We start from the raw sequence: 13,046 nt of genomic DNA, 5'->3' as shown, positions 1-13,046 counted from the left end.
CCTGCTTACCTAAAAGGTTTTTCTGTGCCATGTTTACGACTTCAATGCAAAACATTAACCTAGATTCTAGCAGATATGAGATCCATATACAGTACATGTGAAACAACCCCATTTCCAGTTGTGCCAGCAGCACACAGGCTGCAGGGATGTGTGTGTGTGTGTGTGTGTGTGTGTGAATGTGTGGGAGCACTTCATGTCCATTTGTGTTTGTGTATTTGAGGTTTGTACGGTTATCACTGACTGGAACGGCAAAGTGTTATTAGCAGACTGGGATGCAAACCCAAATCATGCTCAAAATAAATCTCTGAGAGGTACTCTATAATTCAGCCACGCTGGAAAAGCCGAGACAGCAAACAAGACTACGTCATTATACTAACTAACAGTCTTCCCTGTGTCCATAAATCTGATGTAACCGCACCAACTCTCCATATCACAACTTCCAACCATGAGAAAGTGAGTTAATGAGCTAACATCCAGCTCCAACTCCCGACATGCATTTAATTTGTTTAAAATGATAATAGGCTAATTATCTGGGTCGTCATTACAAACCTACTGTCCATCCCTACAATAATTTGTGCACTCTACATTACCAAATCAATTTGTGGTGAAAGCAAGTGTGTGTTTGTATTTGCGAGTAACAATTACCATATCACATTATACTGTGTAGCCCATCATCTGTGATTAAAAATAAACAGGATATTTACAGGGGCTCAGATCCCCTTTAGGCAGAGTAAATAAAGATGCCGAGCTGAATATGCAATAACATAGGGCACATTAAAAAAGCACAAGACGACTAATGAGGGCATTCTTGTTAAAGGGATAGTTCGGGAGTAAAGCAATGTGATGCTGTGGACGGGGACCGCAGCAAAACGTACTTTAGCCACTTAAAAGAAAGGCCTACCTAAAAAGTCCATATCAGTTTAAGTGTACGTTATATTTAGAATATTTTCACCGCCTTACCTTGCCGTCAGACAGACGTTTACAACTGGGAACTGAAAACGTTGTATCCATGTATGCTTGCGCCAAAGCCACCAGACTCCATTGAAAAAACCTGCAATTTTACCTCGCAGCACACTGCAGTTGCTGGTCTACCGCTGCCTCGATCGATTCTTTTGTTTGTGTTATTGTGTGACTTTGGTGAATCCGAACTAACCAAAGACACACAATAACACAAACCAGCTAACCGATCGAGGCAGCGGTAGACCAGTATCTCCCCGTGCTCTGTGAGGTAAAATTACTGCGTTTTTCCGATGGAGTCTGGTTGCTTTGGCGCAAGCATAGATGGATACAACGGCTTCAGTTCCCCTGTCAGAAACATAGACTGTCTAGCTGTCTCACGGCAAGATAAAACGGCAACATTTTTCTAAATATAGCGTACACTTAAACTGATATTGATTTTTTTAGGTACGCCTTTCTTTATGGTGTCTATAATACGTTTTGCTGCCGGCCCCGTTCTCAGCAGTACATTGCTTTGCTCCCGCGCAGTAACTCCTGACTGCTTCTCCAAACCGGGGGCGTGCCGACCGTCACCCACTGCAGGTGAACCACTGACTATGAATAAGTACCTCATACTACCCTACTTCAAAACACAAGAACTATCCCTTTAAGCTATATTCTTTTATTCCAGAAACGTGGATGGAAAGAGCAGGAGCACTCGAGGAGGAGAACCTGGGAATGGAGGAGAGAGAGGAGCGAGGGGTGGAGTAGAGCAGAGCTGGGACACAGTCGTGGCTGGTGCAACAGAAAAAGAGAAAGACCAGAAGCTGGGAGAGAGTCCCATTTCATCAGAAAAAAATGCCTGAGTCAGGAGACGAGAGAACCATTAGGCCCAATGAGTCACAGGGAGAGGCTGAAAAAACAGATCTGGGCTGAGCTCGGCTCACAGCACCGTCCCCGAACAAATAGCCAAAGAGAAGCAGAAACAGTGGCCCAAAATCCCCAGTAGTGTACCTCCTCACCGGTGTCATATATACTTCTGCAAAAGTACATGTAACGTCTCTGCAGATCTACACAGAAAAGGGGTTTATGTGTAAATCTTTAGGTTGGAAAACTTCTGCCATTTTGGACTGAAAGCGAATACCAGACGCCAGTAAAACGTCAGTAAAAAGTGCCGTACAAGAGTAAAACAAAATTATTTCCATTCTATTGTCATATTCTACTGAAAGGGCAGTGGTGTTGAACAATAAAATATTATAAATATAATAAGCGTGTTCAGTCCAAAATGGCAACAGCAGCTGTTGTAAAAAAGCACTGGAGTTTTGTCTCTTTGCTTCTATACTCTTTTGTAAGTAGTTCTGTTGCCTAAACCTAACTAAGTCCTGTGAAGAAGGAAGATTATTTTGAAGACTATAACGAGCGGAAATTGACACGTGCGTCACATGTTGCTGGACATTCGTAGGAAAATGCACGAAAAATTAGGAATAACTTTTCCGTAAGATATCATGCGAAGTACGAAGTATATCATACAAAGTATAAAAGAGAACAGCATCTCAGAATGACACCTGTGCATGTTTGCTTACATGCAGACGGAGAAGCATGTAGTCTATTATGTCACAGTATGTACTCAAACTACAACAGTGATTTTCTCTTTCCACCACACATCTTCTTTTTTGCAGTCACAAACAATGTACATCCTTCATTCGAGTTGATAAATGATTCCTCTGAGTCTTTATCGAAATCCTAAACAGGAACCAAGCAATTTATGAAAGAAGTTTCACAAGAGTACTGCTTTATCTGTAAAATGTTCGAATTGGCACCAAATCTCATTCATAGTGAAAAACTCCAGTGTTAGTCAGTGAATGTGGGAAACAATCACACATCCATAAAATGAGCTCTTCCTCCCTGGTGCTACTTGATTTAGCACCCAGCTTCCTGCTGCCCAGTGTGCCAACACTGAACCCAATGTGAGTCAACCAAGAGTCATTGTGTGAACTTAGTAAAGAACTGATTGTTCATCTGGCAAACAATCAACAAATAACTCCACACATAAAGCTGTGTGGTGCTCTACCAAAACTTTCCCGTGATCTTCCAGGCAGCAATGTGCTTAAACTTCAGCATCATACAGTGGATCAGAGATGTGCTGAAGCCAGGCAGGCAGGTAATCTCCCACACGTTAGCCCCGTGTCACACATAGCTATCAGTGCCAGACTCCCCGGCCAGCCTAAGCCCCTCTTTGAGCTTTGACTACATCTGGGGGGATGAAGAAACCCTCCGGCAAAGGCACGGGGATTTACCGAGTGTGCTCGCTCTGTGTAATGACCAGCGGGTCCTCACCAGCAGCCTTTAATGGACACCTGAGTGACACGGTTTATTAGTTCTGAAAAACATTATGCGGAGGAAAAGATGGCTGGGGGGAATTTCAAGATAGATGTGATTCAAGCATCCCGAGACGGGGCTGAGTACACCCTCAACTAAGCGCCTAGCAAGCCGTGAGCCCGTTGGAGAGCCCGCTATCTGCCGAGCCCAGCTTGTCAAATATATACCTTTTACCTCATTACCTGCTCAGCACAGCCATTATTGAGGGAAATAGGGTGAACGCAAGATAAGCACAAAGAATTCTTGGGTTGAACACAAACAGTCGGCCTGCTTCCTCCTGATAAAAAGGAAGCGTCAGCAGCAAGGAACCCCCCAGCTTCCTGCTCTCGCATAGGTCATTCACTACTTCCTGGCCCATATGGAGACACGCAAGGGTCGAAGGAATGTATGAATGTGTGAATGTGACTGGATTATACAGCATTTTCTCTTATCTTCATGCAGGAAACCGAAAAGTTTATTTCAATAAAATATGTCATCATAGGGGAAGTTATAAGAAACTTGTAATGGCTGGTTCAGACTACACGATATCAGCCCGATTATAGCCCAACTTGGCTGTCATAGGGTGTCGGCTTGGATCGGAAATGACAGTGTCATGCATGACAATCGATCATTTTAACCTGTGTAGGGTGTCATAGTAGACGACAACTGACGCCGCGTCTGGGGCGCTTCACGACATCACGCACGTGGTGAAAGACGACCAGTGATGATATTGACCATCGTAATGGGCAAAAATATTGTGTAGTCTGAACCAGGCATAAGAGAAAAAACGTAATTAGCCCAAGTCGACCAATCACAAGTCAAGTTTCAATTCAAATTTAGCCCAAATTGTAACCAAATTTCTAGAAAATCAGCAAAAGAAAATGTGATTCATGTGTCTCCATCCAGTATCGCTATGAAAATATGGTAGCATTAATTCCCCATTCAGGTTTTGTTAAAACATTGCAGAAAGAGCGCCAGTCAAAATACAAATGATGTGAAAAACACAATGTAAATATGGCATTTATGTTTCATTCATGTATTCATTTGAGGAAGGTCACAATCTCCTCATTGCTCCACATAGATCTGATGTTTTCTTCTGCCACCATTTTTCATTTAGTGGACGTATAAGTCACTTAATGATTGATTCATTTGTCTGTTTTAAATTAACTTTGTCGCATTTTGCTTTTATCAATACACTTTGCAAAGCCCCGACACGTAGGCCTAGTTGTATTTTTGAGGTGGCGTGTCAGCTCTGCTAGGCTTTGTTGTACACCATAACAGCTCAACAAACAACTAAAAATCAATTTTTATATGACATGACCTTTAGATAAAACTGCCTTCAGCAGACAGCATCAAACCACAGTGTTTGGACACTCAGCACTGAAAAGACACAGTGCAGACATATATAATAACAACGCACACCTTCATGGCTTTTAAACAGCTGATGAAAAATACACCTTTCCGAGAGTAAATTATTTCTGCCAGCTGAAAAGCAAATTTAATTTTCTCATGTCTCCCGACAACAAAGATGCTGAACCCATTACTAGCCGGGGCCTCTGCATCACACACATTAAATGAAGGGTCCTCTAGCAATCGAAAAAAGCAATTTTCTCATTGAGCCAATAGATACTCCATTTAGTTCCGGGCTCTCTACGGACCGCTGCTGCCGTAGCGGGGCTGATACAGGGGAAAGCAAGTGTAGAGTGACCCAGCCTCGTTTTCCCTCCGCCTTGCTGCTCTGAACCCATCAATACGGATGCGGACGTGCTTCGCAGGCTGGATGAGGGGGGGGGGGGAATGAAGAAGATGGGGACAAGAGGAAGAAATAATAACAGATGAGATGATACAGGCGGAGACAGATAGAGGAGGTTGAAGGAGGTTGTGGCGAGGCGGGATGAATCAGGGCCAGTGATCAAATGACCGGCCAAAAAGGCAGCAGCTTCATTTGCAGGCACGTCAACCGATGTTAAGGAAAGAGTGAAAGAGTGAAAGGAGAAGAGAGAGAGAAATCAGAAGGCACCCAACCATGTGGAACCACAGATTGAGTAATTTCAAGCCTTTAATGAGCGGTGCTCTGCCAGGCCAGGCGGCATCAAGTCAGTCACCCGGTCCCTCTCAGCAGGAGCTGCCATACACTGAAATTCACACATTTCTATTTCTGCCAAGACCTGGGTGGCCGAGGAGCAGTGAACTCACCACTCACACATAAAGCGTCTCTATCTCACACTTCCTTTCCTATTCATTTGTTTTTGCTGTATACGTTTCAGCGCTGGCTCATGCGGATGTGTGATTAAGAGCAACACATTATCAGAGGCACTATTGAAATGAGTTGCACTGATCACCAGTGGCAAGTCTCACACCAGGTGTTTTGTGTCCGTAGGCGGAATAAATACCGGCTTGGCTTCGGAGGAGATTTGAATACACTCAAACATGCTTCCTCCTAATTGCTACTCTCCGCATTGTTGCTGCCAACCTTTATTCCCTGTATAAATTACACTGTAGGTTTACAAACCCTGTTGTTTGCATTTGCACTTATCCCACAGACATCACTCTGTGTGTTTGACCAACAAAACTATTCCCCAACACTCGTGTGAGTCAAGCAGCGGAGAGAGAGAAAGGCTTCAGGCGGAGTTTAGTCATCCGTGTTGGCAGCTGCTCCAAAAGCATCAATACTACTGTTTCTTTTCTCTTTTTTTTTTGACAAGACAAATGTTCACCCCACAACATGGTGAACAAACACGCCTCTGTTTCCAGTTTGTGTGCTTCTCTCTCCAAGTCCAAGTCATCTAAGGTTTATGGAGGGTGGAACTAAAAGAGAAAGAGAGAAATCTCCACATGATGCAGCAGTATCGCAGCCCAGCTCATTAATCAGGACAGAAGCTGATTTGTCAGTCTGTCCAAGCTGGTGGGCCGCGATATGATTCTTCTCTCCTCTTTCCTGACACACTGTACAGCCTCAGGGAGATGGAGAGCCGAAGTGAGTGGTTTAACTCGAGGCAAGAAAACCCAGCACTCACCTGGACACTGGTGTGTGTTAATGGGTCCCCTGGAGCCAATCTCTTCGAGCAAAATCTGATTAGGCTTTTCCAGCTGTTACTGTATCTACCCAAGAGTTGTCGGTATGAGCAGTAACTTTTTTTAACTGCTGGTGTCCAAACTTTTGAGTGAACCAATGATGTAATCACCCCAAAAAGTCACATGCTCAGCGCTATATACTGTGAAAAGCATGTGTCCCTCAGAAGTATTGACTTCTCTCTCTCTCAGAGCTCTTGAACGTGTCATGTTCGCTCCAGTGGAGATGAGACACAGAAGAGAGAGAGAGGGATGAGGTGGTTTTGGATGATGAATCCCCTCTGATTAATGCAAACTGACAGTGAACTCGTGCCCTACAGCGAAGGTAGCGCCGTCAGAGACATCCATCTGCTGACCCCCATACATCTCTGCAGACAGACTCCTCCTGGTGATGGCTGGAGCCCCGTGGGAAGGATGCCAGCTTTTGGGAGACTGACACACATCATCACTACTGGATCCCCCTCCTGATGTCAGGGTTCTCATACTATAACCCACTATTATCTGCATATTTACCACATTTCACACAACTGATTCAGGGCACAGTTGGATATTTAGTGTTTGTGCATGAGTATGTTTTATTCCCAAAAGGAAAAAAACACCAACCTGACCTGAAGTTAACTCAAGTCTAAATGCTGGTAACAGCTCAATAAACCACTTCAGCGATTAGGGTGAAATCTCTCCTCATTTGGTTTCTGAAGCTCATCTGAGGAGAAAATGATGCCAGCTTTGGGAGACTGACACACATCACTCCAGATCCCCCTCCTGATGGCAGGTTTCTCATACTATAACACACTATTATATGCATATTTACCACATTTCACACAACTGATTCAGGGCACACATCAGTTCATCACCTGAATACAACAAAGACATTTCATCTGTTTGAGATCTTTATTTCAACATTCATTAGGACTCATCTAAGGGAAATAGAGAGAATTTCCATTTACAGGATATTTAGTGTTTGTGCATGAGTCTGTTTTATTCCCAAAGGGAAAAAAAATACCAACCTGACCTGAATTTAACTCAAGTCTAAATGCTGTAACCTCTCAATAAACTACTTCAGCTATTAGGGTGAAATTTCTCATTTGGTTTCTGCAGCTCATCTGAGGAGAAAATGTAACTTACAGCAACAAAGTATAAGCCCAAATCAAACATAGCCCTTTAGATATGCTGTTGTAAATAATGAACCCATTCAACAAAGGCAAAGGATTCTCTATGTGATCATTTAGCTTTCATTTCAACACACATTTTAAGTTGTAGAGTTGTAGTTATATAAAGCAGCGACACGTTTCTTACCTCAAAGCGCAGCTCAGTGCAGAAACCTCCGTCTGTGACAGGATGTTTCCTGAGAAAATGTCTCCAAAACAACCGATTTGAGAAGCCGAGAGGAAAAGTATTCAAATAAAACAGAGCAATGCCGATCAGCTGGGATGTCCACGGAGCGTCCAGCTAATAAAATCCACCGCTCCGAGATCTGCGATCCCAGTGCTGTTCAAGATCTCAGTGCTGTTCAAGCTCTCAGTGCTGTTCAAGATCTCAGTGCTGTTCAAGCTCTCAGTGCTGTTCAAGCTCTCAGTGCTGTTCAAGATCTCAGTGCTGTTCAAGCTCTCAGTGCTGTTCAAGCTCTCAGTGCTGTTCAAGCTCTCAGTGCTGTTCAAGCTCTCAGTGCTGTTCAAGCTCTCAGTGCTGTTCAAGCTCTCAGTGCTGTTCAAGCTCTCAGTGCTGTTCAAGATCTCAGTGCTGTTCAAGCTCTCAGTGTTGAGAGGAGAGACTGGTCTGCAAACAGTTAGTGAAGTGAAGTGAAGTGAGTGGAAGCGGAGCGGCTCATCCAGCAGCAGCTCTCTCTGCTCTGCTCCGGAGGGCGGAGACTCTCCTCTACTACATAACACACGCCTCCAGTTCACCTTCTCTATTGTCACTCCGTTATTACACCGAGCAGTAAACACACAGCTGTATCCTGCTGCACTAATACACCTGTAACGTTACATTACAGTATAACAGTGGTGAGTCTCATGTCTAAATGAGGTGTCAGTTAATAGCCTATAAGTGAAGTAAATAAATGTATCCAAAAAGTTCCCAAAAAAATCTCCTCGATTTGTTTCCTTTCATATTAAATGAGTTTCCTAAAACAGAGTATAAGGGCCACATGGAGGAAAAAAAGTGAGATTGCGAGAATAAAGTCATAACTTTATGAGAAAAAAAATTGTTAAATTACGAGAATAAAGTAGTAATTTTACGAGAAAAAAGTTGTGACTTTATGTGAAAAAAGTCGTAATATTACGAGAATAAAGTCGTAATATTACAAGAATAAAGTTGTAATTTTCCGAGAAAAAAGTCATAATTTTACGAGAAAAAAGTCATAACTTTACGAGAAAAAAAGTCGTAATATTACGAAAATAAAATCATATCTTTACGAAAAAAGTCGTAATATGACGAGAATAAAGTAGTAATTTTACGAGAAAAAAAGTTGTAATAATACGAGAAAAAAGTCGTAATATTATGAGAATAAAGTCGTAAATTTACAAGAAAAAAATTGTGACTTTACGTGAAAAAAGTCGTAATATTACGAGAATAAAGTTGTAATATTACAAGAATAAAGTTGTAATTTTCCGAGAAAAAAGTCATAACTTTACGAGAAAAAAGTCATAACTTTACGAGAAAAAAAGTCGTAATATTACGAAAATAAAATCATATCTTTACAAAAAAAGTCGTAATATTACGAGAATAAAGTCGTAATTTTACAAGAATAAATTCTACAACAATGATACATAAAAATGAAAATGTAGACAGAAAACAGTTATTCATTTCCATTTTTATAAATCCACAGGGTGCCACTGGAGAGGGATAAAGAGCGGCATGTGGCTCTGGAGTTTATGTACATGACTAACGTTAGCCGATTTCTTGGCTGGGGTGCAGTAGCCTAATGCTGCACTCATGTTATGTCGAAATAATCGGAAAAATGAAACCCCGACTGGGAAACAAGTCAGAAAAACAACTCAGAAAGTCAGCACAAACAGGATATCACTAATTAATTAATGAGCTTTAGAGGCTTGTAGGCACAGAGCCAGGCTAGCTGTTCCACCTGTTTCCAGTCTTTATGCTAAACTAAGCTAACCAGCTGATAAGAGAGAGGTATTGATCCTCTCATCTAACTCTGGATGAGAAGGCCAATACCTTTATTCCCAAAACTGTTGCTTTAATGCTCAAAAGTTAATTTTTTTTCCCATTGAAAAATCTGAATAGTAGGAATTAAAGGTGCAGAAGTCTAGTTTTCTCTCAAAACACTTGAATTACAATATGCTGAAAGGTTATTATGGAATTTTTGCCCAAAGATGCCAAAAGTATACTGCTTACTGCCACTTTAAGTCAGAATTTATTAATCTATACAAATCCTTACTTCAGTTGCAGAATAAAGACTATTTGAGCAGAAAGCTTTCTTTGAATTCAGACTCCGATAGCAATCTCAGAACTTAAATATGTTTTTCATGTAGCTTATCTTTCTCTACAGTTTGTTGTTAGTCTCAGTGTGGAAATGCCTCGTCTTTGGAAGCGTAGGACAAAATAATCCCAAACGTCATTGTGTTTATCCTGATGTGGTCTTTTACACACACAGAGTCATGGTGGAACATCTTATTTATACAGATGAGACAACACGCAGTCATCACTTGTTGGGAAAAAGTTAGAGTACAACAAATCACTGCTTCTAGAGAATATCCTATGGCATAAAGTAATATTATCTTTTTGAGAGTAATGAGTATTGCTTTCTTGAGAAATGAGCTCAACACTGTTTTTGATTGCAGCAACAGATAAGTGACAACTCTGAGATAGGCAGCTGATAGTTATTGTTTGTCCCTCGTTAATTATTCATGCTGTGTGCCTCTCTCACAGCCAGAAAACAAGAGGAGTGCTTTTGTTTCGGGTTTGGAAGGGGTGAGAGGGGGGAGCCTGAAGTGTTTTCTATCCCTCTGTGCTCCTTGTGTCACAAAATCTACTACAGATGGAGAGCAAGATAAGCGCTCCGGAGACTGATCTTTTTGCCTTCTCCTCTAAGGTCGTGACACTGACGTTCCCAGTGGCATACGTGATACTTCCAACCCCCAGTCTCCTTGTGTTTTCTCCTGATCCTTTTCTTATTGGCCCTTAGGAAGTCTGCAATTTTAAGAGCATTTCTGAAGTCAAGAATAAACGACAACCAGCGGCTTAAAGCGAAGTTTAAAACAAGGCAGAGATTAGCTTATGGAAAGGTTGGATTCAAAGACTCGTCGGGAGCTCGGTTCAGACGCAGGGCCTCCGCCTGCAGTGTAAGAAAAGTATCACAGGAATGGCTTGGCTGTCGAGAGAACAGCTGTGAGGTATTTTCTTTTTGGCTCCTTGGGTATTTTCAGAGGGCTCAGAGAGTAAAGAAAGGCTGAGGTGAATCACTGACTAAACCACCTCCTCCCCCCGCCGCCTTTGAGCGCTCACATGGATCACCGGTGTTGGGGAGAAGTCCTCTCTTCAGGCCGCGACGCAGTTGTTTTTCTTAGCTAATCAGTGATTGATCAACAAATGTAGTGATCTGTAGCCCCCCGGGATGGAGTACACCAGTCAATACACGACTCCAAAATCAGTTTACAGTCCCTGGTTTTGACCTTTCAGTGATGGTCGAAGTCACTTTGCAAGAATTCAAGGAAACATTTTAAATTGGCTCAGGATTTAACAAAAGTGGTGACTGATACATAAGAAAACTCTCTCCAAGCTCTAATTAATGGCATCTGAGGTGACTCGGATGAGGTGATGGAAGGTTTTGCTGCTGCAGGGAACAAGTCGAGCAGACTATTATTTCAGTGAAATCTTCCAATGAGACCATGCGGATGTTGAACCTTAGGGAATCTGGATTGAACGCTGTGTTCATTACGTGTGCAAAAATAATTTGAAACCCTTCTTTTTTTCTGGCACAATTTGGTGTAGAGTCTACTTGTTCATCCTCCATTCAAGCTGCCGGCAATAAAATTTACTCTTGTGTCCATGTTAATCACATAACACACACACACACACACACACTGATAGGCGGACTATACTAGCTTACAGGCCGTTCCTCACATGCACATTCTTATCGCGCACATACCCATTTAATTCAATTTACACAGCCCGCGCTTCAATTTCACACAGAAAGCATCATACCACATGCTATCTCATTAAACAGGCTGTGGACATGCTTCACAAGCTCTCACAAAGTAGGCCCCATTGTTGTGCACGCACACACACACACACAAACACACGGATGTAGTCTTAAGGAATTTCCCCGGCAACAGCATAGGAGTAATTTAATATTTCATTTTGTGCTGGTTTGTTTTGTCTTTAAATGTTTCTTTTTAATATGTAAATGTTGAGTTCCTATAAATACGGGATGTAATTTCATCAGTCTGGTTTTTGCACGGAGATAAAACTGTCTCTTCTTCCCCATGTTGAAACGTGGTTTATGTTGTGCAGGTTTAAAATGGCATAAAAGCTCTCTGCGGCTTCTTTTCTATTGAGACTGACATGCATATGGTGTAAAAGAATAGTTAGAAATATGCTTATTGGCTTTCTTGCTGAGATATCGATGAGAAGATTGATACCACTCTCCGCCTGCGCAACAAACAATTACTTACATCATCAATTAATCTTCAGATTATTTTTCTCAATTAATCATTCTATAAATGTCAGAAAATAGTGGAAAATGCACAATTTCCCTGAGCCCTGGGTGATATCTTCAGAGTGCTATAAAAATCTGTGAACAGCAGCAAATCTCCACATTGGAGAAGCTTAAACTAATGAATGGTTCACATGCTTGCTTGAAAAATTACTTAATTAACTGATTATCAAAATAGTTACCAATTTGTTTTCTGTCAATCAACTAATTGTTTCAGCTCTAGCATTAAAGCTAGGGTCGGTAATGCTGAGAAACTAGCAAGAGTACGCTAGATTAAAAAAACAAAACAGCCCAGCGTTGCCAAGTCTTTCCCAATGAAAGTAGCTAGCAGCAATAGCTCCAAAAGTCCCTAAATCTAGAGAGAAAGTTGCCAAGTTGGCAACGCTGACAGTCCGTTGCTTCAGGCCTCCCTTCAAAGCCACTCCCCCAAAATTATCATTATGAACGTAAACACTGAACATGGCTATTGTTAGAAATCACAGCTGTCAAGCTAGCATCTTGTGGATAAGGCCCTGACGCACCAAGCCGACGGTCGGCCATCGGACAGTTTTTCTGGTGTGTCCGGCACAGTCGTCTCTAGTCTGCCGGTGTCAGAGTTTTTTCGGCCAATTCAGCATGTTGAATCAGCAGCAGAGCCCGTCGGTGAGAGAAATCACTCTGATTGGCTATTCAACAAATGAGGAACGACGTGAGGAAAGCAAGCCAATGAGTTAAGTCAAGACAGCACACAGAAGGCTCTTCTCATTCATCATCTTCATCTCATCTGATTGCTCCAGTACACACATATTTTCACAACAACACGGCCATCTGGAATGAAGCTAAGTGGTGAGAGTGGTGTGAAAATAGTCGTCAAACGCCGCTTTATTTTCATTTACGTATCTTTACAACGGCTTGTATATCTGCAGTCCTTCCTGGTTCCCTTTTTTGAATGACAAATACAGACTATCACTACCTGCTGGTAGGAACAGTTATTTCCTCTCACACAGGCGCAGAAAGTACGTGGTAG

General features: G+C 42.1%; 1 protein-coding gene across 1 annotated transcript in view; it reads right to left on the bottom strand.

Moving 5' to 3' along the window:
- The window catches only part of tspan18b (tetraspanin 18b), a 40,731-nt gene extending 32,868 nt beyond the window's left edge, over nucleotides 1-7,863 (bottom strand). The window contains exon 1 of the mRNA XM_037768238.1: nucleotides 7,663-7,863. The gene's annotated coding sequence lies outside the window, so the exon portion shown is untranslated. The remainder of the gene's footprint in view (nucleotides 1-7,662) is intronic.
- Nucleotides 7,864-13,046: the final 5,183 nt, after the last annotated feature.

The sequence above is a fragment of the Sebastes umbrosus genome, chromosome 4, assembly GCF_015220745.1.
Source record: "Sebastes umbrosus isolate fSebUmb1 chromosome 4, fSebUmb1.pri, whole genome shotgun sequence".
NCBI classification, from domain to species: Eukaryota; Metazoa; Chordata; class Actinopteri; order Perciformes; family Sebastidae; genus Sebastes; species Sebastes umbrosus.
This window is presented reverse-complemented; position numbering and strand designations above follow the sequence as displayed.